Genomic DNA, 21,763 nt, shown 5'->3' on the forward strand with positions numbered 1-21,763 from the left:
GGGATCTGGTCTTCGCCACTGACTGGACTCAACACGATCTCATGTAGATTCCAACAAGTAGAGTGAGCATCAGAAGACTGATGCATGCTTTGTCAAGCAGGCTGTGAACCAAGTGACATGGGGTGGGCAGATTGGACTCCATTTGAACAAGGGTACGCTGGACTTCACGTGACACTCTGCAGGCCACATCCATGGGTAGTGAATGTATGAAGCTCTGTGGTTATACTGAATAAGCAGCTACCGATGTTATGCCAGCTATTAATGTAATAACTGCACTTTCACAATTGCTTTATTAACCTTACTGCTTTCTCAAATTTGCTTGAAAATGCACGATTTTTCTTCTTTTGGGGTTCGGGCGCGCTCGCTACGCTCGCACGCTACGGTGCTGTATGCAAATCACTTTGCGCCCCACCATTTTCAAATGTCACCCACCGCCCCTGGTCACATGTTCACAGGGTTGGGGTCCACGTATCAAATGCAGGCATAGATCGATTTGTGGAGGGGATTTGGGCCTTCACGCAGTCTCTTTTTGATGGAGGGAAGGCGAAGGATGTCAGTGCCCTGGCTGCCATTCTGACGGTGGAGTGACAGGCAGCAAGTAATGATAATCTCAGAGATAAACAGACTCTTCTTCAAAATACTTCACTGGGAAGCACTGGGGGAGTGGGCAGCAATCCCTATTCTACATAGGATGGGCATAGGAGTATAGGTTATACTTTTCCAGCCAATCTCATGGGGCTGTAGCCCCTGAGCTTGCATCTTGGGCCCCAGCTTCAGCACAGTGTTGAAGGGACAGGGCCAGGAGCAGGACAGCAAGCAAACCGAGTGCTGAGAACACCTCTCAGTGATGCATGTGGTGACACCTGCATTCCCCAAGCAGATAACGGGAAAGCTAGTTCTCAATGCTGGGGCCTTCTTTCTAGGAATCCCATGCAATCTTTACAAATATGTTTCTTTGTCAAATATTCTACCCTGTACACATGTTTAATTTGCACAGAATTTCTGTTGGTTTTATGTACTATGCACTAACAATCTTCTGTATGATTATGTAACATGGATCAGCTTTGCAAACTTGAAAAGGTATGTTTGTGGTTTCTTTTGAATAAACATGACCCGTTATCCCAAGCAATTTTTATTTTGTCATTGACTCATTGAGTTTGAGAGGAAGCGAGGTCCAAACTGGGGGTCTCCAGGTCCTACGCACTGTTTGCCCATGGATGTAAATTCACCAAAATACCTGGGGTAGTGGAAGTAAAGTCACATGCCCTTTGACCTTCACTTTCACTCACATACTCATGCTTATATATACACACATGCTTACACATACACACATATTCACACTCCCACATACACACACACTCTGCCTACACATACTCACACATACACATACTCTCTCTTACTCTAACACACTCAAAACTGCAAGCACGAACACAGCACACATACAGACATTTAAAAGCATTTTCTTTACTTTCCTTAGCTGCCAGGGAACGTCATATTACAGCTTTTTGTCCTCCATTTCTCATTAAACTAATAGCGGATAATGTAATATTATTCACCATTAGTATTATAATTTTTTTTACAAAAAGCAAGGAGAGTGAAGCCCCCACTGACGTCCATTAAGACGAGCTACTTATATACCTGTCAGAACGTTTGCCACTGATGATGCTAGGGGTCACCAAGGTAGAGCCAGGGATCACAAGGGGCATGCCAGGGGTAGCAGCAGTGACCCCTTCCGACCCCTAAATGACATCCATGTGTTTGCCTCAGAGACCAGGGGCGGTGGGTGAGATTTTAAAGTGGTGGGGCGCAAACTAATTAGCATACAGCACCGTAGCGAGCGAGCGCAGCGAGCGAGCCTGAACCCCAAAAGGGGGGTTTAGGGGGATTACCCCCCCCAAGAATTTTTTTAAAAAAAAGAAGAAAAACCGTGCATTTTCAAGCAAATTTGAGAAAGCAGGAAGGTTAATAAACCATTAATAGATGGCATAACATAGGTAGCTGCTTATTCAGTATTACCACAGAGCTTCATACATTCTGTCCTATTATGCTCAGGTGCTGAATTCAGACTATTACGGCTAAAGCTTCTGACTTTAGCGCTGGGGAACAGGGTTCGAGCCTAGGTGTGGCCTCACCGTTCTGGAATTTTGGGCAAATCATTTAATCTACATCGCCTACCAAAATAATGAATGTGTCCTTGTGTAAGGTCCCTGGTGCTCATGTGAAGTGCTCTGATATATTTGGGTCGATCTCGCACTATATAATAAAGCTGCAAATGCACACAATCTGAAAACCCCTTGCCCTGGTTTGTCACCATTCTGCCAATCTGCCTGGTGGGCATCTGTGCCAGCATGTCGGCAGAATGTACACATGGCCTCCTGCCTTTTAAAAATGCCCATATCTTTAGGTTCAGAAATTTACACAAATATTATTCTACCCCCACGGAGCTGTGTGCTCTAAAAATTGCATAAACTAGGCAGATCGGTACTACAATATTCTCATGAGGAGAAACCAATTTAGTTGCATCCAGGTATGAGGTAATTTAGCCTAGATAACTGGTGGCTGCAAGCTAAGCGTAGTCAAAATAGTCGCGAGGACGTCATTATCCGGAAGCACACGCCTTACTGCTGCTTCCAAGGGCTCTCGGGACTTCCATGCATGTGGATGCAATCAAGGCCCACCTGTGTTGCTAACAGCTGCACAAGAAACAGAATGAAGGTATGCACATCTGATACCACCCGACCCCCAGCAGGCTCTGGACATGACATCTGGCAGGTATGTGTGAAGCTGCCCCCCCTCCTACCCCTCCCCCCGGGCACTCGCCTACCTATACAAAGGGAGGTTTTCCGTTTGTACACATTGTGCGAAGACTCTCGCCTCCCGCTGATGGGCCATTAACACTGATTCATGGCAGCAGGTGGGGGGGGGGAGAGTGGGGGTGAACGGAGACACCAACGCCGTGCAGAAGTGTGGCACTACATTCAAACTTTTTACCTCTTCAGTCTTCCCAAATGTAGAAACTCCTCCACCTAAACCCACCGATTTTTTTTGTCAGTGCTTCCTATGCACTTCCACCCTCAAAATACGTTTACTCCTGCCTGTACCAGGAGTGTTAGCTTTCCCAGGATGGGAAACTGCATGCAAATTGTTTTTTTTATTTTTTATTTTAGTTTTAGTTTTTATTACGTGACAAAACCAAAAGCATACAGTCATACAGAGCAAGACTCTTGAAAACATAATAGGCAGCCATACAACAGCTCCATCTCAAAAGTTTCACAGCCGTAAAGCCAACAACCCCGTATGGGGCAGGCGATGCACCGAGCAATATGTCAATATCACCAACATTATTACAAAAAAGGGTAGTCCTCTTCTTGGATAGTATTACGGATGTCTCAGCAGTTTTCTCGCTACCTTCGGCGTTATTTCCATACCCCCTCCCTCAATCTATCCATCATTTCCATCATCAAGGCTCCGGCACTCGCCCACCCCCCTCCACCTGTGTCAGTTTCATGGGCTCTCGGGGTGCTCACTTTGCCTGTAGGAGTAGGACCGGACCTTCCCTAACTCCCGCACTCAGTTCCGATTATTTCCGTCAAATCATGTTCATCATTGTGTGTTGCATCGTGTTGCGCTGCTTCTGTAGGACATACATGACAAAGAATGATTGGCCTCTTTGTCTCCCTATTTTGAGTGAGAGTGGGGGGAGTTGGTGCTAATGCTAATTTGAGGTTAAGAGCTGTTAATTGCTGTTCTCTTCCTTCAGCACCCACTCCTTGGTTTTAGGCCCATAATTGCGGCGTGCGTAATTAACATCAGTTAACACTGCATGGACAGGGCACATTAACCTCTGTTATTGTCATAAGCAGCGTTGGACAGTAGGGCTTATTTAGCTTTCAAGACAGCCAAAAATGCTAATATACCACCTAGGGTAAAGAGACAGATTGAGACAGTGAGAAAAGAAGAGCAAATAAAAGAGGCATAAATCATGTATTGTATTACACGAATAATGAGGTGAGAATTAGCAGAATGAAGGGACTCAGGGAGGGCAGGGAAAAGACAAAGACCTAACACGCTGTTTCTGAACATTGGATAACAATCGTGCTGAGCAGTGACAACTGATCGTGAAAGAGGGGGCCGCGTGACTGACACACTCGACTGACTGCTAGTGTTTGATCTGAAGGGCAGAAGGCGCCTGAACTTTTCTCACGTTTGCCTCATTAGCAGGCAGCCCAGACCGCTGCTTTCACTTTTTAGGAAAGTCAACATAACCTTGCATATATGCTAAAGATTTCAGCGGAGATGATGCTTTTTAATTTGAAAGCGATAGATTCGGGGAAAAAAATATCGTTAGGCTGCAAGGTAGATAGATATATGCATGCGGACAGAGAACTAGGCACTGAAATTAAAAGATGGGCTGACACTGACAGGCGATCTGAGCGGCAAAACTTTTTCCATGAGTATTTGTGTCTTAATCCCGTTTCAAATGTGAATTACTTATGAATATCAAATCTGATTTACTGAGCATTTTAAAGTATTTGTTTCTTATTTCAGGCTTAGGTGTGATTGACAAATTTCCAGGCGTAAGAAGAAATGCTCCTTTGGGGGCAAAACAAGTCTCGTGACTCACAATGTTTTTTCCTTTAGATAAATATGTCTTACTCCTGAAAAATGCTTGCATAAACAATTAAACTAGAGTAACACACAACTACTCGGGAAATGTGTTGTGAGTTAGATCCAGGGTAACCAGAGAACCTCTGATGTAGGGGCTTGAGTGACAGACATCTACTCTACCTAGTACAACCTTTGGTTCTGCTAGATCCAGCCTCAACATGTCAATTTTTGGAAATTGCTAATTTTGGTTCAATCCCAGAAGTCATTTGGGCGCCTGAAAGGAACTTACACACTCAAATGGAACTTTTTGACCAGGTCAAATCCGTTTTTGGGATCCATTGACCCAAATTAGCTTAGCTATTTGCCCACCTCAGTTGAACTCACCTGTGTAAATGGCCTGATTTACGAAATCTGCAAAACATACACTTACAAGTGTAAAAAGAGTAATCACACCTACTTGCACGTGGAAGTAAATCTTCTCCCCGGAGCGTGGTAATGGAATTCCAGGGCTTGTGAGTGTCATAAACATGCGTTTATGGGGATTTGCAAACCATTTCATGGCCCTCTGCCACCATGGACACGTTTATAAATATCATGTCGTGAAGTGCAGGAGTAAATCAAATTACAAGGTGGGAAAGAACACCCCTAAACATTATGGGTCTATGGGCAGGGGTTTACCAGTGCAGAGCAAAGAAAACAAATGTTAGCAAGTCCATTTGTGCTTGATAATAGAGCAAATAAACAAATGCATACAGCAAGCATTGGCCAAGTGGTCTAGATTTTTTTTAAGCTGACGTTTTCTTAGTTGAAATGGCCCAATATGGCTGTGTCATGGTTGGGTGCAGGAACAGACTTAGATGAACCCATATGCATAAATGAAATATTTAAGTGCACGTGTGCACGAATACAAACACACAATCAGACAAAACACTCTCTCTCTCACACTCTTTCTCTTTCTTTCTCTCTCTCTCACTCTTTCCCTTTCTCTCTCTCTTACTCTCTCTCTCTTTCTCTCTCTCTTTCTTTTTCTCTCTCTCTCTTTCTCTCTCGCACTCTCTTTCTCATTCTCTCACTCTCTGTCCCTTTTTCTCTCTCTCTCTTTCTCTTTCGCTCTCTCTCACTCTCTTTCCCTTTCTCTCTCTCTTTCTCTCTTTCTCTCTCTCTCTTTGTCTTTCTCTCTCTCTTTCTCTCTCTCACTCACTCTCTTTCTCTCACTCTCTTTCTTTCTCTTTCTCTCTCTCTCTCACTTTCTTTCTCTTTCTCTCTCTCTTTTTCTCTCTCTCTCTCTCTCTCTCCCTCTCAGTGCAATCAAAAACCATAGTCTCAACTACCTCAAGCACACACCTCAAACTGCGCAACGCACATCCCAATCCTCTCAGAGGGCATGCACCGCAATTGTAAAAGAAAAAAAATCCTCTGAAGTGAAGGCCATGGATTGAGAACTGAATTAACATAGTTCATGTATTTCCTTTTCGGATTATTTTTGGCCTCGCTTGACCCTGTACTCCGTGGATTCTGAGCCCCGCACGCTCAATATAGCCCCCCAATTCATCCTCCTCCCAGGCGGCAGGCGGGATGCTTAGTGTAATTGTCTGACCGTCAGGGAGTGAGACCTCGGACGGTTACGATTTACTCCGCTGTCCATGATTAAGAACTTAGAAGTTACTCAACTAGCCCCAAGTCCTGAAATAGCAGAGGGCACGAGAGGTCAGAGATCATGGCGGATCAACGTGGGCACATTCCTGCTGCTGAGCAGGCGTGCTAGAATTCAAGACTGGGGGTGCTGACAGGACTAAGTGCAGATGCCAGGGTCGGGTGGGGTGGCAGGAGGTGCTGCAGCACGGATCTGAGGAGTGATGACAGCAATGGGTTCAGATTCCTGCACTTGTGACTTAAGGTCGACTCGCACCACTCATCTGTTTGAAATTGTAAATGAACACCATAATGCACTCTGGGACTTGTAGTCTTGAATTCCATCAATGAAACCAATTGGACGAGGCTATCACAGCACACGGTGTTTGGAGAGGAAATCCCGGACTGGAACTGCGTCTTAGGAGACATCTGTAACCTTACCAGTCCTAAAATGTCATCTGTATCGGGAGACGATACTGGAAGTACCGAATTTAAATGTATGGAACGCTAAGGGGTATAAACACTGAGTAACTTCTTAATCATGGTTACTCTGCAAGAACTTTCTGTTAATCCCCCCATTGCCGGGGCTCTTGGGTCGGAACTGGTGAAGTCCTGGCCCGGCCCCGGAGCCAGCACCCGAGTCCCCGAACCGGAACCACCTGCGGGCTAATTGCTGCGGGTGCCTGGCACTGCGGTCTGCCAGCTAGCAGCTAGGCTTTTTTATGTTCCGTTCAGAGTCTCCACTGTAAATAATTTTTGGGGGAAAAAATCATGTTTTATTTTGACTGGATGTCAAGCGCGAGCGAACTCAGTCATTTGATTTGAATTAATTGATGACGGGATGCCTTGTTGCAGCTACGGCTGCCGGCTGGTCGGATTAGTAACGGCGGGCATTTGTGTCGTGTAAGTCTGTGTGGGGGCGGGAATGATGAGGTGTACAGGCCTGTGAGGGCGGCAAGTGCACTGCACAGTCAGACAGCAAGTTCATTGAATGAATATATGGTGTCGACAGTGGGCGGGATGAGTGAAGTACTAGTGATGGGTGATATACTGAGGCGGCCTAGGCCTCTCTGGGTGCAGCACAACAGGCCGGCCCAGTAGCGTGGCAGCCGCAGCGCCGTCGTACTTCTAAATTATTATCGTTGACTGGAGAGGAGATTAAAACAATTAGTCTACATATCATTTTCTTTTGATATACTCACTAAAACTACTGAAGTTGAAGTCACCAGCGAAGTCACACGACGACGGGTCGACAGACGGACTCGAGAGCACACAGGCTGGCTGATGCACGCACACACGAGGTGAGAGTCACACTCGTCACCACCCACCCAGAGAGAGAGAGTAGAGAATAGATTAGAGAACAGGTCAGCAGCGCCGCGAAATGGCCAATCACTGCATCATGACTGAAGTTGGACACAGTGATTGGCCACGGCTGAACCACCCACGCGCGGCATTGGCTAGGGGGTCACATTGCGTGCTCGCCCTGTCGCCCTTTCTATCGCCGGGGGCTGTCGCCTAGTTAAACCCAGCACCCCCCTGGCCACTCGCTACGCAGGAGAACAACAATGCGCATGCTTGGGCTAGTTGCAGCCCCAAGCTTCTCTTGCGCACTCGTCGAGCCTCGTCGTCGGGACACCGCTTCTGCTGCAGCTGAGTCAGTGACGTGGACTGTCACTCAACTCAAGCTGCACAGCAGTCCGGACCAGCCTCCCTGCCGCAAAGCACTCCCCCCCCCCCCCCCCCCCGACTCCCGGATACGCCGGGTGCTGCCCGGATCCCTGACGGCCTGGACATGATGAGGTCTGAAAATGAAATATTTATATTTCCTTGCACAGCCGCGGGTCCATGGGGGCTGGTGGGGCTACGCCCCTACGCCCCAATGGACGCACCGCTGCTGCTGAGGAGATGTTTGGCTCAGTGCTGGTTGTTATTTACTGGGGGTGACGGGGCAGGGGAGGAGGCGGTGGGGGTTGTAAATAAAAAATTTAAATAATTAAAAAACACTTACCTTCAGGCCAGCTGACCGCTGCCTCTCAGTCCACTGGCGGCCACTCGCTCCTCAGAAGCAGGAACCAGGAAGCAGCCAGACTTCTGACTCCCCTAGTCAATCACAATGCAGCAAAGCAGCTTTGTGATCGGTCTGAGAGCTGTCGTTCGGCGCTCAGACAGGGAATGGTGTTCTGCGGATGATCGGCACCCAGGCTGCAATGCAGCCTTGGTACAAAACATGTAAAGTGTGCATGACTGCATTGCAGAGTGCAGCAACCACTCCTCCTCCTAGTCCCTGCTCTGGCAGTTCAGCTCCACTCCGCAACAGGAAACGGAAAACTAAAATGATAAGAACGCCTGTTATCATTTTAGTATTCATTTTTTTACACTGCATAAAGCAGTGGGGCGACGCTCCTCCGCCTTAGGGTACTAATTGTGTCATAGCTCAGCCGACATATGCTGGTGTGTTTATACAGTGGTCAGGGATGTGGAACTCCTATAGCCTAACGCGCAGGACATATTGCAGTTAAGGTAATATTTGTGTCGGTATGCAGACATAATATTGAGTTTTAAATATCGATATACCATTAAATTAATTTTTAAATATCAATATGACAGGATATCGACCATCAAGAATATGGTGAACCAGAATATCGAGATGCAAGTAAGAAATATCGTTATGATAAATATTGATGTTAGTAATATCGTCAGTCAAAATATCAATTTTTTTGTGTGTGTTTTGTATGTTAGTATATATGATAAAAGTATAACTTATTTTTGTAATGTATGTTTGAATTTTTTACAAGTAATTCATTTTATGTTAATTCATTTTTTCGTATTTTAATTCCGTAGTGGTTTGTGGGTTTATAGGGGAATAGGGTGGGAAGAAACTTAATTATAATTATTTAACTAATAATGTTATTAATTCATATTTTTATATTTAATAATTTATATTTTCAGTTATGCTAATTAATTTGTTATTAATTAATTATCCATTGGGTATAAATAGTTAATTGGTAAATATGTTAATTGTGGAATTTTTTGAGGGGTGGGCTGTGGTTTTATAGGGGAGTAGGGTGGGAAGTAATTTAATTATAATTAATTAATAATTGTATGAATTAATATGTATGTAATTAATCATTAATATTGTTAATTGTGTTAAAAAATAATTCGTTATTAATTGGATATTCATTATTAATAAATATTTGCTAATTATGTGAATTGTGTAATGTTTTATGAGTTTGTTGTGTGTTGGTGGGGCGTAGGATGGGAGGTAATTTACTTTTAATACATTTTTAGTTTTTTTATAGAAAATATGCATTTAAAGTTATTTTATAGTGTTAATTGTGTGAACTAATTTTTTTATTTTTTTTGTTAATTGTTATTACTTAATTAATTAATTGCTAAATAATTATATTAATTGTGCGATATTTTACAAAATTGGTGGTGACGTTTATAGGAGAATATAGTGGGAAGTAAATTGAAAAATTAATTATTTGTTAATTAATGTTAATTATTTTGCAGGAGTGGGAATGCTATATTATTGCCCTCCGCTATCCAACACATTCCCTACTGTTACACTTGGTGTAGTGGGATTAGTAAATTATTCCCACCCGCTATCCAACACTTTCCTTGCACTCGCTGGAGTGGGAATAGTAATGTTTACCCTCCCACTATCCAACACTTTCCCTACTGTTGCACTCACTGGAGTGGGAATAGTAATTTTTACCCATCCGCTATCAACACTTTCCCTACTTTTGCTCTTGCTGGAGTAGGAATAGTAATTTTTACCCTCCCTAGCTATCCAACACTTTCCCTACTGTTGCACTCATTGGAGGCGGAATAGTAATTTTTACCCACCCTCTATCCAACACTTTTCCTACGGTTGCACTCACTGGAGTGGGAATAGTAATTTTTACCCATCCTCTATCCAACACTTTCCCTACTGTTGCACTCGCTGGAGTGGGAATAGTAATTTTTACATACCCGCTATCAAACACTTTCCCTACTATTGAGCTCACTGGAGTGGGAATAGTAATTTTTACATACCCTCAATCCAACAATTTCCCTACTGTTACTCTCGTTGGAGTGGGTATGGTCATTTTTACCCACCCCCTATCCAATACTTTCCCTACTGTTGCACTCACTGGAGTGGGAATAGTACATTTAACCCCCCGCTATCCAACACTTTCCCTACTGTTACCCTTGTTGGAGTGGGAATAGTAATTTTTACCCATCCGCTATCCAACACTTTCCTTACTGTTGCACTCAGTGGAGTGGGAATAGCAAATTATTCTCCTCCGCTATCCAACACTTTCCTTATTGTTGCATTTTCTGTAGTGGGAATAGTAATTTTATCCCTTACACTACAACATATCCCTACTTTTATTGTTAATGTAGTGTAAAATATATATATATGTTTAAATAAATATTAATTTCAATATTTTAATTTATTATATATATATATTATTTTTATATTTATATTACATGTTTATGTATGTATATATATATTTATAACTTTTGTTATGTTTCTAACAATTAAAAATTAAATATAAATATAAAGATTATTATGTATTAATATTATTAAGTTAATATATATAAAATAACGATGTGTGTTTACAAATTTTTATATTATATTTATCATTTATCCGTTTTTAACATTTTTAAATAATTGTAACTCTTTTTATTCATTATATTTATTATTTAATTTTTGATAATTTTTTTTACAAATTTTAATAAAATTATATTTTTTACAACGATATTTAAAACAATATTTATGTACTTGCCACTGTAGAAATATGCTGTCAATATTTTGTCCAATTTATTTTATTTGTTTGTTAATTGTTATTATTTAATTAATTAATTGCATAATAATTATGTTAATTGTGTAATATTTTACAATATTGGTGGTGACGTTTATAGGGGAATATAGAGGGAGGTAAATTATTTTTGAAAAATTAATTATTTGTTAATTAATGTTAATTATTTTGCAGGAGTGGGAATGCTAAATTATTCCCCTCTGCTTTCCAACAGTTTCCCTACTGTTACACTTGGTGTAGTGGGAATAGTAAATTATTCCCACCCGCTATCCAACACTTTCACTACTGTTGCACTCACTGGAGAGGGAATAGTAATTTTTACCCACCTACTATCCAACACTTTCCCTACTGTTGCACTTGCTGGAGTGGGAATAGTAATGTTTACCATCCTGCTATCCAACACTTTCCCTATGTTGTACTCACTGGAGTGGGAATAATGAATTTAAGCCCCCGCTATCCAACACTTTTGTGGAGTTCTGTATATGTAGAGTGTAGATTTGTTGCTAGGTTGGAATGTTAGTCTTTGAAGTGGCAGGAGTTAGAGAGCTGTGAAGCTGGAGGAGGAGGAAGCGGGAGGTACCTGCTGTTAACCTCCAATAAAGATTTCTTCTCTTCACCTTGAGTGAACTAGATCTTTACACATTTCCCTACTGTTACACTAGTTGGAGTGGGAATAGTAATTTGTACCCATCCCTATACAACACTTTCCTTACTGTTGCATTTTCTGTAGGTGGGATAGTAATTGTATCCCTTACGCTATCCAACCTTTCCCTACTTTTATAGTTAATGCAGTGCAAAATATTTATTTTTTAAACAAATATTAATTTCAATATTTTAATTCATCATATATATTTTTTATTTTTATATTTATATTACATGTGTATCTATATATATGTATTTATAACTTTTGTTATGTTTCTAACATTTTATAATTAAATAAAATAATTATTTATTAATATTATTAAGTTACTATATATGTAAAAAATAACTATGTATGTTTAATATTTTGTATATTATATTTATCATGTATCAGTTTTTAACATTTTTAAATAATTGTAACTGTTTTCATTCATTATATTTTTAATTTTATTTTTTTATAATATTTTTTAACATATTTAAAAAAAACTGACATTTTTTATAACAATGTTTTTGTACTTACCATTGTAGAGATATGCTGTCGGTGTGTTGTCCATTGATAGTCTAGACTCGATATTCCTGTAGTTTGATATTCTGCTTGTGGATATTGCGTCAGTGGTCCTTTTGTGTCCGTGTAGTAATACTGTTCAAACTTGTATTTATGGTTCAGTAATGTAAAGCCTTTATTATTAGGATGATCGTTCTAAGTAAATGTTGTACGTTTGGACTGCACTCTGACAGTGGTGCCAGTATAAAAATGTATACACACATTTTCAACGTTTAGCAATATGAGGCTATGTATAAGGCTCCCAGAATGCTCTGTGATTAGGTGCAAATATTTGCAGAAGATTGAAACCAAGATTGATGAGTCTTTGCTTTCAAAATATAATTTTCACAAAAAAATGCAAGTAGAATGTTTTTTCCCGCTTAACTACTGTGAATATTTAGACACCATTTCCTTGCACCATCATTTAGTAAAATGTGTTGATGTATGCTAGTGTTTCCCAAAAATATTCATAATGGAAAATCAGTGTAACCAGTTTCAATAGGATTATGGGAAACATAAAAATAAACCAGCATTGGGTAAGCCAGTAGGTCTGAAATTGGTGATGTCTCTTTTGAATTTGTCAATGTGTGACTTGTTTTGGCACTGTTTTTGTAAAAACTTTTTGGTGTGGGTGTTGCCTGGCCCGCAACATTATAACAAAAATTGGCAAAAGCAAAAATTGTTTTTGGACTCAAAAAACACACATTGCCACAGTAGTTCCTGGCACTGAACAGAACTACGTTGTGTGTGATAGAATGCTGTCACTCACAGTAAAGCCAGCTGATAGACTCAGAGAGACAGAAGTTTAATAAACACAAAAGGTAATGGTTAACGCCAGACCTACTCAGGCTGCAAAATTATTAAAGAAAGTCTTAAAAGGTCACACATGGGGTATGTCCTTGCATTAAGTGCATATATACGGCTTTCATGAATTCACAAGAATTTACAGAAGTAGGCCAAGAAATGGTACTCCTAGAAAGTATTTGTGAACTGCATTTTAGCATGAGCAAATATGGAGTTGTGTACACACTGTTAGGATGTCAGCAGCCATCAAGTAATTAACACACTGGGCAATCTTTGCGGCTATTGGGGTTTAAAAGGAATACAAACACACAGGTAAATTGGAAGGAATATAGCATAAAATATTAAGCAAATATTAGAATACGGCCCTATACTCAAATGCACGGTGCTGCAAATTTGCATAGAGGCTGTTAACGGCCGTCTAGTGAAAGAAAGGCTTATTTAACAGAAACGACTATAATATAAACAGACCAAGATGTTGAGTATGAAAACCAGCAAGAACATCTTCTTGTGTGTGTGTTGCTGTGAACTGCTTTGGCGTTTCAACCACAAACTCAGCTGTGTTAGCGTGCCATGTGACTGTGTTTAACGCTTGCTCTGCACATCTTATGTTTGAAGTGTTCCGACACATCAGCTTCCTAACTTTGGCTGTCTAATTGGGCTGACTGCTGGTGTGAACATGACCTTTGGAGAGCTCTATCTGAGCTCCCTGCAGCTTCTCCATGTCAGGCGTCTTAAGCAGAGCTTTTATTCCAAGAAGCAAGAGCACGAAGGGTTTAAACAAAAATACGCAAACGCCTGTTTCTGCTTCGTGGCAGTGACGTAACACAAAATGACGGGGCCCCTTGCAGAAAGTGATGATGGGCCCCTAGACTCTCATACATATCCATGGAGTTTAGACCGAATTGCCACCCCCTTTCCCAAAGGGAGGGGTGGAGCCCTCCAAAGACATAGGGGCTGCAGGGGCCGGCCTGTACCACACCCATTTCTAGTCGTAAAGCCAACTCTGGAGTGGAGAGCAGCGGGTAAGGGTGTTGAGACCCCGAACATCTATGCCAAGAGCCTAGAGGCAGCAATGAGACATCTTGGCCTATAGGCCCTTGTGTAGAAGGGAACCTCAGGATGCTGGATTCCATCCCGTCCTGTAGAGAACAGGAAGCGCTCACGCATGATGGGGCCACCAAATCCCCTACACAGACCTTGGAGGGTTCTAAAAGGTACAGTATGCCCTAAGCCGATCCGCACAGGGAAGTACTGCGGGTACCAGAAGCACTGGTGGGGTAGGGTGGTGGCATCAGGTGGGGTGTCATTTAGCCTAAGGCCTATGAATAACTGAGACTTACGGGAGTTTCAAGGGCACCTTATTTATTTATTTATTTATGCATTTTTATATAGCGCGGACTTTACCCGAAAGCGTCAGAGCGCTTCACAATAGGAACAGAAATGAAACATAATGAGAAACATTACAAGAGAACAGATTACAAAAGCGTACGTTACGTTACATAAGGTAATAGTGACAATTGTGAGCAAACAAAATACATGAGGTAGTAAAAATTGTGAGCAACCAAAAATACATGAGGTAGTCACGGTAAAAGTGACAATTGTGAGCAAACAAAGTACATGAGGTGGTAAAAATTGTGAGCAACCAAAAATACATGAGGTAGTAAAAAGTGCACAAGAGGAAAAGTGACAAGTGTGCAGTTACAAGAGAAAACAAAGTATAATTTGAGGTATAATACTACAATAAGTGCTAGACACTCAGGCACAAGAACAAGCGTTACGTAGGCAAAGGTGGCACTTGTGCAAGTATCAAAGGTAAAAACAAGTGAGAGGTAGCAACCGTGTGTTACAAGGGCAAAGTGGTGTGTGCATGTTACAAAAGGGCACCGAACACAAGTACATGGAAAAAAACTGCAAAAAGGCAGACACTCCAACCCCAGGAGTACACTGGGAAGGCATTTCCATGGTCATGGAAAGTAGAAATTATCAGTAGTGGGAAGTCTTCCTCCAGATAGCAAGAGGACGTGAATTACTTTTGGAGGTGCCTCTGGAGGAGGAGAACTTTGAGGTCCCTTTTGAAGGCCTGGGAGGAGGCGGTGGTCCTGAGCTGAGGCCGAAAGGAGTTCCAGATTCTCACTGCGTTGCCTGAAAAGGATTGGGCCATTGTTCTTTCCTTCTTGAAAGTGGGAGGTTCAAGCAGTAGATTCTCCGCATTGCGTGAAGGTCTAGAGCCTCCAGAGAGTTTCAGTTTATTCGCCAGGTAGCGGGGAGAGGAGGAGTGCAGGGCTTTGTGGGTGATACAAGCGGTCTTGTAGATAGCTCTAGCCTCGAAGGGAAGCCAGCGGAGGGTGGATAACATCGGTGTGATGTGATCGCTTCTTTTGGCCCCATAAATGAAACAAGCTGCTGAATGGAAGACAGACTTAAGTGGGGACAGGTGAGATTTGGGGAGGCCAGCAAGAAGAGAATTGCAGTAGTCTAGTCTGGAGAGGACCAGCGATTGCACCAGGGTTATAAGGTCCTGCTCCGGGAAGAAGCGACGGATTCCCCAAAGAAGGCGCAGTTGGTAACGAGCAGATTTTGCAATAGAATTGATGTGGGGAGTTAGATTGAGTTTTTTGTCTAGAATGACACCAAGGGATTTTGCGCTGTCGACAATGATGTGTTTATTGTTTAGTAGATTCATCTGATCCATCCATGATTGAACCGGGGGAGGAGAGAGTGAGGAGGAGAAGAGGAGGAATTCAGTTTTGGAGGGATTCAGAATCAATTGATGAGTTGACATCCAGTTTTGAATGGAGTCAAGAGTAGATCTTAGGATGGAGAGATCATGAGTGGAGGCAACCTTGAGGTAGAGTTGAGTGTCGTCTGCATAGAGATGATAGTGAATCCCGGATTTGCTTAGGAGGTTTCCCAGTGGTTCTAAGTAGAGATTGAACAATGTGGGTGCAAGTATAGAGCCTTGGGGAACACCTTGACCCACCGCCACAGGAGAAGAAAGACTGTTCGCTATTTTGATCATTTGAGATCTGTCAGAGAGGAAGGATGCAAACCATTTAAGCACAGTGCCCTCCATGCCCATTCTCTGTTGAAGAATATTGAGGAGGGTGTTGTGATTAACAGTGTCAAAGGCTGCGGAGAGGTCAAGGAGAATTAGCAGACAGGACCCCCCTGAGTCGAGTATCCTCAGCGCATCATCAACCACTTGCAGTAGGGCTGTTTCAGTGCTGCAGTTTTGGATGAAGCCGGACTGACAATTGTCAAGAAGATCATTGTCCTTGATATGACGAGAGAGTTGTTTTGCTACACATCTTTCTGTAATCTTCGCAAGAAAGGGAAGGTTAGTGATGGGGCGGAAGTTGTTGAGGTCATTCGCATCAGCAGTGGGCTTTTTAAGCAGAGGGGTGACCTGCCCAGTTTTGAAGGAGACAGGAAGGGAGCCTTGCCAGAGGGAGAGGTTGATCAGAGTGGTCCAATAGGAAAGGGAATGGGTATAGAAGTCAAAGGCAATGGCACTGGGGATAGGGTCAAGATAATTGTTGGAGGGCTTTGTTTCGCGTATGCACTTGAGAAGGGCATCTTCAGATATGGGGTCAAAGCTCTGCCAAATGGCTAAGGATTTGCGCTCCTCTGGAGGTGTAGGATGAGCAACCTGATCCACAAGTGATTTCACTTTTCCCTAGAAGAAAATAGCGAAATCCGCTGCTCTCTTTGTAGAATCCTCCACCTTGGAGGTTGGGGGAGAGCAGCTTGGAGTCTTGACGAGATCGAATAGTTTTTTGGGTCTATTTTTGGCGGAGTCAAGGAGGGTTTTGAAGTGCGTCGCTTTCTCAAGGAAGATGTGCTTGTGGTACTTGGATCTTGCTGTGCGAAGCATGGCTAAATTGTCAGTGGAGGGCAATTGCCTCCATTGCTTCTCCAGGGATCTTAGCTGCTTCCTTTCCTCATAAAGGACACCTTAGCACATCCTGCTTTAGACCTCATCAATGTGTCTTATGCCACTCCATAAGCAAGGACTTCAGGGGATGCAGTGGGTAGGCCTGCCAACTTCAAAACATTTTTTATCATGTGATGGGGCATGGCCATTGGATGTATGACGTTACAACGCATACTTACCACGCATGCCTTTACAACGCGGTATTTACAACGAATACCTTTACAACGCATAGTGCTTTGGGGCGCTGGATAGTGAATAGTTTAATTTACTATTCCAACTCCAGTCCCCGTGGACACTAGGGAAGGTGTTGGATAGTAAATTAAATCTATTCCCTATCCTAGAGCGCCCCCAGCGCAATGCGTTGTAATGGTTTGCGTTGTAAAAGTTGCGTCGTAAAGGCACTGCGTGGTAAAAGTTGCGTTGTAAAGGATGTTTCCCATGGCCATTGTAAGAGGGGGGTCTTAAAATCATTACTTACTGGTAAACTTCATTACCCCAATTCAGGTCTTCCCTGTCCCAGTTAAACGGAGTGAGGCATGCCCCCCTCCCTACATGCCGATACACACGCTAGTCCTGTTATTATTTTAAGCACCCTGTTGGTACAAAATTACTCCTCCTCCCTCCCACCTCCTGAAAGTGTCATATAATCTCTGAGGTGCAAAATACACGGGGGAGGAAGGACATATCCCGAAAAGGATGAGGAGGACCCAAATCTGGGTAATGAAGTTTACTGATAAATAATGATTTCATTTCCCCATCATATATCCTCTTCGTCCCAGCCCAACAGAGTGAAAAACTAGCTCTAAATAATAGACATTTTACGACCAGCCAATGTTTACCTCCTTTATTTTCACCACAATTATTTCATAGCAGTTTTTACAACTGAAGATCCAAAATTATCAGAAAGTGAATGTGTCACATCCAGTCTGTAATGGTTAACAAATGATTGGTGTGTCCCCCATTGTGGCTGTCCTACAGATTTCATGAGGAGAGACACCTGCTGGTTCTACCCATAATGTTGAACCCTCCCTTGTGAGCCGGCCTTGAATAATTGAGGGAGGAACCCCTTCAACAGACCTGTAAACTTTGAATATCACTTGCCCTACCCATCTGCTGAATTAACTTTAGCAATAAATTAGTTTTAGAATTACTCTAGTGGGAAAAGCCTTCAAGTAAGGATAGAAAATCACTAGAGTAACATAGGAGCAAGATGGGTCTACTGCACCCCAATAAGTAGCGTAGCTGTTTTTTTAAAACGAAAGCATGGCATGGGGCCAATTTCCTTGCTTGCATTAGGACCCATAGCTCCCTTGCTGCGCCGTTTTGAACCAACCTCGTGCCTTCCAAGCCAAATGCAGTTCTAGTACACTGGGGTGGGCCAGGAAATCTCAGAGGGGACAGCGTGTGTGGCGGCAGGGGGAGGCAAATGGGAGAGTTTTCTGCAGAGTGTAGATAGAGAAGGGGGTGGGCTGGCCCAGCCTTGCACAGTTCAAAGCTCTGCATAGCAATGTGCTGCATGCTCCCTTGGAGCACTGACAGCCTGGAAGCCTTTTTAATCTACTTAGACCCCCTTGAAGAAGGAATTTGGAAGAAAGTCACGTCGCTGCCTTGATCTATAGGTTTTCGCTCAGACTGCATTGTTCCTCATTACTTATGGAATGCTCTTCCATAATTTGGCTGCAGGAGCAGCCTTAGAAATCTTACTTTACATATCGTCTCAGGCACTTAAGGAAATTAAACACAAGTGGATCCGGGCGGAGTAAACACGGAGGGCTCCGCGCCGATGCCAGAGCCTGGCAAAGGGAAGGTCAGGTTAGAGGAGCTTTGAAAGGCTGAGTGTAGAGGAGGGAGTACAGCCAGAGCTCGTAAATGAAGTGCACTGTCACAGCTGTGTGCCGGGCCAGTGATGGAACAGCGGGGTGTGATGGCGATGCGTGTGTACTGTCAGAGACAAGGACTGTACTGGAACAACAAGCCCCGAGGCAGACGGGAACTGAGGGGCACTGTCAGAGCTGTCTGTGCTTTAGTACTGGAAAAGGCCCCAGTACTGGAACCGCGAGCCCTGGGATAGAAGGGGACCGAGATGCACTGTCAGAGCTGCGTGTATGCTTTAGTACAGAAGTGTAGGGAGTGACTCGGGTGAGAATTGATGTATTTGGGTGGAGCTCTGTGGAGCCTCGGTACTGGGGCTGCGCTGTCAGATTAAAGTATGTCCAGGCGCTGGACCAGCAGGCTGTGAGGCAAATGAGAACTGAGGGGCCCTGGCAGTGTCTAGGTCCTGGAAAGTCAGGCACTGATGCAGGTGAGAGCTGATGGCCACTGGCAGTAGGTTAGAACCGATGAACATTGAGTTGGGCTTGGAGTACAGAGGCAGACTGTACACCGGTGTCAGTACAGTAAAGCACTGCAGGAGGCTTCAGGTCAGGAAAAGGGCAGAGTGGCAGAGCTGTGCATGAGTGTACAGTACAAAACCGCAGGGGGCTTCAGGTTAGGGCAGAGGTAGATGTCAGAGCTGTACATGGGTATCTGTCAGGCCAGGACGCAGGTTACATTGGCAGAGCGGTGCATGGGTGTCAGTACAACGCTGCTGGAGGTTTAAGGTTAGGACAGAGTTAGATTGGCAGAGCTGTACTTCGGTTTTAGAACGGTACAGAACTGCAGGAAGTTTCAGGTTATGACAGAGGCAGATTGTTAGAGTTGAAAATGGGTGTCAGTACAGGATAAAGAGGAGGCTTCAGAACAGGCTAAAGGTAGATCGGTAGAGCTGTACGTGGGTGTCAGTACGGTACAGCACTGCAGGAGGCTTCAGATTAGGACAGTGGTAGATTGGCAAAGCTGTTCATGGGTGTCAGTCAGGTCAGGACAGAGGTAGATCAACAGAGCTGTTCATAGGTGTCAGTCAGGTCAGGACAGAGGTATATCAGCAGAGCTGTACATGGGTTTCAGTAAAGTACAGCACTGCAGAGATCTTCAGGTTAAAGTTGCGGAAATTTGCAGAGCTGCACGTGGGTGTCATATGGTACAGCACTGTAGGAGGCTGAAGGTTAGGGCAGAGGTAGATCAACAGAGCAGTGCATCGGTGTCAGTACTGTACAGTACTGCAGGAAGCTTCAGATCAGGACAGAGGTAGATTAGCAAAGCTGTTCATGGGTGTCAGTCAGGTCAGGACAGAGGTAGATCAGCAGAGCTGTACATGGGTGTCAGTATGGTACAGCACTGCAGAAAGCTTCAGGTTAGGGCTGAGGTAGATTTGCAGAGCTCCACGTGGGTGTCAGTACGGTACAGGACTGAAGGAGGCTTCAGGTTAGGACAGAGGTAGATCAACAGAGCGGCGAATTACTGTCAGTACTGTACAGCACTGTAGGAAGCTTCAGATCAGGACAGAGGTAGATCGACAGAGCTGCACATGGGTGTCAGTCAGGTCAGGACAGAGGTAGATCAGCAGAGCTGTACTTGGGTTTCAGTAAAGTACAGCACTGCAGAGATCTTCAGGTTAAAGTTGCGGAAATTTGCAGAGCTGCACGTGGGTGTCATATGGTACAGCACTGTAGGAGGCTGCAGGTTAGGGCAGAGGTAGATCAACAGAGCGGTGCATCGGTGTCAGTACTGTACAGTACTGCAGGAAGCTTCAGATCAGGACAGAGGTAGATTGGCAAAGCTGTTCATGAGTGTCAGTCAGGTCAGGACAGAGGTAGATCAGCAGAGCTGTACATGGGTGTCAGTATGGTACAGCACTGTAGAAAGCTTCAGGTTAAAGCAGCGGAAATTGGCAGAGCTGTACATAGGTGTCAGTATGATACAGCACTGCAGAAAGCTTCAGGTTATGGCTGAGGTAGATTGGCAGAGCAATACTTGAGTTACAGTAAAGTACAGCACTGCAGAAAGCTTCAGGTTAAAGCAGCGGACATTGACAGAGCTGCATGTGGGTGTCAGTACGGTACAGCACTGCAGAAAGCTTCAGGTTAGGGCTGAGGTAGATTGGGAGAGCTGCACTTGGGTTTCAGGTTAGGGCTGAGGTAGATTGGAAGAGCTGTACTTAGGTTTCAGTAAAGTACAGCACTCCATAAAGCTTCAGGTTAAAGCAGCGGAAATTTACAGAGCTGCACGTGGGTGTCAGTACGGTACAACCCAGCTGAAAGCTTCAGGTTATGGCTGAGGTAGATTGGAAGAGCTGTACTTAGGTTTCAGTAAAGTACAGCACTCCAGAAAGCTTCAGGTTAAAGCAGCGGAAATTGGCAGAGCTGCAAGTGGGTGTCAGTACGGTACAGCACTGCAGAAAGCTTCAGGTTAGGACTGAGGTAGATTAGCAATGGCAGAGCTGTACTTGGGTTTCAGTAAAGTACAGCACTCCAGAAAGATTCAGGTTAAAGTAGCGGAAATTGGCAGAGTTATAGGTGGATGTCAGTACGGTACAACCCTGCACGAGGCTTCAGATCAGGACAGAGGTCGATCGACAGAGCTGCACAAGGTGGTCAGTCAGGTCAGGACAGACGGAGATCGGCAGAGCTGTACATCGGTGTCAGTACGGTACAGCACTGCAGGACACTGCAGGTTAGAACAGAGGTAGATCGTCAGAGCTGTACTTGGGTGTCAGTAAGGTACAGCACTGCAGGAGGCTGCAGGTTAGGGCAGAGGTAGATCGGCAGAGCGGTGCATAGGTGTCAGTACGGTACAGCACTGCAGGACGCTGCAGGTGAGAACAGAGGTAGATCGGCAGAGCTGTACGTGGGTGTCAGTACGGTACAGCACTGCAGGAGGCTGCAGGTTAGAACATAGGTAGATCTGCAGAGCTGT

This window comes from Lissotriton helveticus, chromosome 7, assembly GCF_964261635.1.
Source record: "Lissotriton helveticus chromosome 7, aLisHel1.1, whole genome shotgun sequence".
Taxonomy (NCBI): Eukaryota; Metazoa; Chordata; class Amphibia; order Caudata; family Salamandridae; genus Lissotriton; species Lissotriton helveticus.